The sequence below is a fragment of the Oratosquilla oratoria genome, unplaced genomic scaffold, assembly GCF_046742065.1.
Source record: "Oratosquilla oratoria isolate Oo_2021 unplaced genomic scaffold, ASM4674206v1 SCAFFOLD117, whole genome shotgun sequence".
NCBI lineage: Eukaryota > Metazoa > Arthropoda > Malacostraca > Stomatopoda > Squillidae > Oratosquilla > Oratosquilla oratoria.
In genome coordinates this window covers 337,501-342,500 of record NW_027467474.1, presented here as the reverse complement: position 1 = coordinate 342,500, position 5,000 = coordinate 337,501, and positions in this window count along the sequence as shown.

The window sequence follows — 5,000 nt, the reverse complement described above, 5'->3', positions numbered from 1 at the left end:
AATACGAAGAAAATGAGAGTGATGAGTGAGGAGAATGGAGGAGAAATAAGGAAGGATGAGGTGAAGGCAGTTGTAAAGATGATGAAAGCAGGTAAGGCACCTGGTCTGGATGGATGTCATGCAGAATGTCTGAAAAAGGGAGGTTCAGTGATGGTGGACTGGTTGGTGAGATTATTTAATGTTTGCTGGAGAGAGGGTAGAGTACCGGAGGACTGGAGTAGTGCCTGTATAGTTCCTCTTTACAAGGGAAAAGGGGACAAGTGTGAATGTAGTAATTTCAGAGGGATTAGCCTGTTGAGTGTAGTAGGGAAGGCTTATGGGAGAATCTTAATTGAGAGGATTAGGAGAGGAACAGAAGGAGTAATTGGTGAGGAACAGTGTGGATTTAGGACGGGTAGAGGTTGTGTAGATCAGATCTTTGTGGTAAGACAGATATGTGAGAAAGCTATAGGAAAGGGGAAGGATGTTTTTTGGGCTTTTATGGATCTGGAAAAGGCTTATGATAGGGTAGACAGAAAGGCACTGTGGGAGGTTATGCAGATTTATGGGATAGGAGGAAAGCTTTTGGGAGCTGTCAAGAGTTTTTATGTGAGTAGTAGAGCATGTGTTAGGATTGGAAATGGAGAGAGTGAGTGGTTTGAAGTAAAGGTGGGACTTCGTCAAGGATGCGTTATGTCGCCCTGGCTGTTCAACTTATACATGGATGGGGTGGTGCGAGAGGTGAATGCTAGGGTAGTGAGTCAGGGATTGGAGATGGTTAAAGAAAATGGAGAAAAGTGGGAGGTGAGCCAGCTGTTGTTTGCGGACGACACTGCGCTTGTGGCCAGGGTCAGAGGAGGTATTGAGGAAGCTGGTGGCAGAGTTTGGGAGAGTATGTGATAGAAGAAAGCTAAAGATAAATGTGGGTAAAAGTAAGGTGATGAGATGTACAAGGGGTGAAAGTGGCAGTAGACTAGAAGTGAACATTAAGGGAGAGCGACTGGAGGAGGGTGGATAGTTTTAGATACTTGGGTGCAAGTGTAGCAGGAAAAGGTGGAATGAAGGTGGATGGTAGAATGTAGATTGAGAGAAGCGAGTAAATGCCTTGGTGGTTTAAAGAGTGTAATGAGAAATAGACATTTGGGAATGGATGCGAAGAGGAGACTGTATGAAGGAGTGATTGTGCCAACAGCACTGTATGGGGCAGAAACGTGGAACATAAGAGAAGAAGAGAGAAGGAGTTTGAATGTGTTTGAGATGAGGTGTCTGAGAAGTATGGTGGGGGTTACTAGGCTAGATAGAGTGAGAAATGAGGAGGTGAGGAGGAGAACAGGGGTGAAAAAGGATTTGGGAGATAGGGTTGATGAAAGAATATTAGGATGGTTTGGACACATGGAAAGAATGAGTGAAGAAAGACTAGTAAAAGAGGTATGGAAGGCAAATGTGGAGGGAGTGAACATGAGGGGACGTCCTAGGATGAGGTGGATGGATGGGGTGAAGGGGGCTTTGGGGAAGAGGGGAATGTCTGTTGAGGAAGGAAGGGAGAGGACGGAAGACAGAGGTGAGTGGAGAATGGTTGTATATGGATGATGTTGTGACTGCATGAGGAGGAATGGGCGGGGGAGTGAGGTAGTATGTGTGAGTAATTTTTGACGCAGCCCGAAGGGATTTCTCCCCGTCCTCTCCTTATATGCAAGGGGGGACGGAGAGGGGGGGGTCGCCGATTAAATGAAGCGGCCTTGCTGTGGATGTACTGTGTCTTGTGACACTGCTTCTGACCCAGGGCGGTGGGCAGGGTGCAGGGATGACCCGTCATCCAGGAGGTGCTCAGATGAGAGGAAGGGTGGGAGGGGTGTGGAGTGTATTTAGGGATGAAATGGGTGGGAGTGTTTTTATGCCTTTCCCTTTTTGGCTACCTCCCTTGGAAGGGGGAAAAAGCCTTGGTATATGTATGTATGTACAAGCAATATATTGATCAGAATCGATACTTATGTCAAAATTGCTCGTCTGAACACAACAATGGCTTATTACCTCTTACCTTGTCAACAGATGTTTTTCTTGAAACTAAATAAAATCATTTTGCTTTAGCCAGAACAAAGATGTTAAAATGGACACTGCCGGGAAGGAATATGCGAGACAACTTGTCCAATTTAGTCATATGATAATCATTACCCACTGATTCGGAAACAGCTTAACGATGAAGAATTTTCCTCAGTGGGATATAACTGACTGGTTGTTAACAGAAAACGGATAAACAGAATTGCAGCCATTTAAGCGTTAATTGAAGTAATTCTATTTTTGTCATGAAAAGGTGAGTTTACCTTGAGCCGAATGAAGTTATCTGGCAATAACTTGAACGTATGAGATCATTGTCATATAAGATTGATGTATCGGTGTTTCTCATGTTGAATGAAATCTATTGGCGGCAAAGTGAAGGTGTTTGGCGCCAAAAGTGGCTTTATATCAGCCACTCCACCCACCTTGGTCATTGAATGTCGCCCATAGCAGTGATTGTCACTTGTTCCAGCATTTCTATCACAGTGTGTGTGTGTGTTTATGTGTGTTTGTGTGTGTGTGTGTGTGTGTTTGTGTGTGTGTGTGTGTGTGTGTGTTTGTGTATGTGTGTGTGTTTGTGTATGTGTGTGTTTTGCGTGTGTGTGTGTGTATGTGTGTGTGCGCGTATGTTACTGCGCGTGTATGTGCGTGTGTTTGTGTGTGTGTGTGCGTGTGTGAGCGTGTGTATGTGTATATGTGCCCCTCGCCTCGTACAATTATCACCCTCCTATGAGCTTTCGTCCGCAAAGTTAACATCTGTCGATCACGAGTCCGTCAAGTGATCCAAGAACATGTTGGTGGGTCTTTGGCTAGGATACCAACAGCGCTATAAGTTGGGTTCTTCAAAACAAATTTCCCAAATGTTGTTGGAATGGTGATACTTATGCGTGGAAATAGCGTGGTAACCTTAGATTGGATTGGTTGTTTGTACTTACTGCAAGTACGCAAACACGGGACAAATTGTTACGGAGAGATACGAGGGTACACAGACCAATTCAGAACCAACGCAATAAAACGAATAATGAATACCAGTTCGATTAAAGTAAGGTTAAATTAGTTTAGAACGTACCATTTTACGGGGAGAAAAGTATCATTAGAAATTTAGAGAACACAACTTCTACTTCTATGTAACATCCAATTTTAGGACGATATACAAGATAAACAAACGTTTTGATCGCGTGCGGTCGCCTTCACTACTACTCTTCGGAAATTCGCGTTCTTCTCGGAAGCTTCTGCCGGGACGAGCTCTTCAGTGGCTTGTTACAGCAAAGGGCTCTCTGGTGAGACGGAAAAGATGAGGTTCTCAAAGGTGCCTTGGTAATGGCTCAACACATACCAACAGATGCCAAGACCCAGCCGTGGTTATTTTGCTCGCAAAATATGTGGCAAGAGTGTGTGTGTGTGCATGTGAATATATGTATTGAACAGACTGTACTCCTAGCTTTCGTCAGTTTTTGAATATATGCATGGACTCCGCTCTGTGAACGCGCAAGCATTGTTGTTTTATAACTTACATCTCACAGCTCGGCGGGCCTCCCGGATTTTTTTTTTTTTCTCTACCTAACTTTCATACGATTTTATTCGTTTCTTTGGTGATCACCCATACTAAGAAGCAATTTTTTAATGTCAAATAATCTTATTTAAACTGCTAGGTACACTGCTGATTTGTGTGTGTGTGTGCGTGTGTGTGTATAGTATGTGTGTGTGTAGTGTGTGTGTGTGTGTGTGTGTGTGTGTGTGTGTGTGTGTGTGTGTGTGTGTGTGTGTTTGTTTGTTTGTGTGTGTGTGTGCGTGTTTCTGTGGTTTGTGTGTGCGCGTGTGTATTCACCTTGGTCTTTGAATCACGTGTTGGACTCGTGATCGACAGCTATTTCCCTCCCGGAAGAGAGCTCAGAGCTCGTATGACCGATCTATGGGTAATGCTATGACCTTACACACACGCACACACACACACCCAATTCCCCGCCCACGAGAGTCGGAGTAACGACCCGAAGCGCAGCGATACCGAAATAATTTCGGCCCTGGGCAGGATTCGAACCAGGTACAGCTGCACCTCCGTACTAGCAATCCAGTACTCTATCAACAGCGCCACCGAGTCGTGTGTGTGTGTGTGTGTGTGTGTGTGTGTGTGTGTGTGTGTGTGTGTGTGTGTGTGTGTGTGTGTGTGAGAGAGAGAGAGAGAGAGAGAGAGAGAGAGAGAGAGAGAGAGAGAGAGAGAGAGTGTGTTTGAGTGTATGCGTGTGTGTGCGTGCTTCTGTATTTATGTATACGACTAAGTATGAATAAATCTGCTGGAGAGGGGGGTTTTCTCATTATATGTTGTTAATTGTTAATATATATATATATATATATATACAAATTTCACATTCGAAAAATAGCCTTCCACTAAAACCTTTACTTCAATCATCGTCGAAGAAGTTATAACAAAATACTTCGTCGAAAACTAACGGTGAAGTACAATATTCTTCTTCCTGTTAGTCGCTTTCTCCTACCCACTTACCATCTCCATCCTTGCCAAAGTGGAGTGGCAAATCCAATTAGCTGATTATGCCTCCATATAAGCAAGGGTTACCTCGGAATTGCCCCAACACGCTCACAAACACGGGAGGGGAGATCCTTCTCTTTGTATATAAGTTGTGTATGCACATAGTCACCCTTGCTTGTATACGGACATGTGTATATAGTCTTGTGTTTCTTATATCACTGCTTGCTAGCTTCTGAAAATGAGACGATATGGGGAATATCCGACATATTTCTTAGCATTTATCTAAGAGAAACTTCTGAGCAACTGCCTCCGTTTTATCTATTACAGTACTTGAACCTGATCTCAGATAAGTAAAGTTGACTGCAGTCAACTAAAATAGAAATAGAAATGAAGGGCTTTACACAGAAGTCAAATAATAGACGAGAGAGTAATATTAATAACTAAATGCGTTATCGGGCTGATTACATCGTTCTAAAGAACG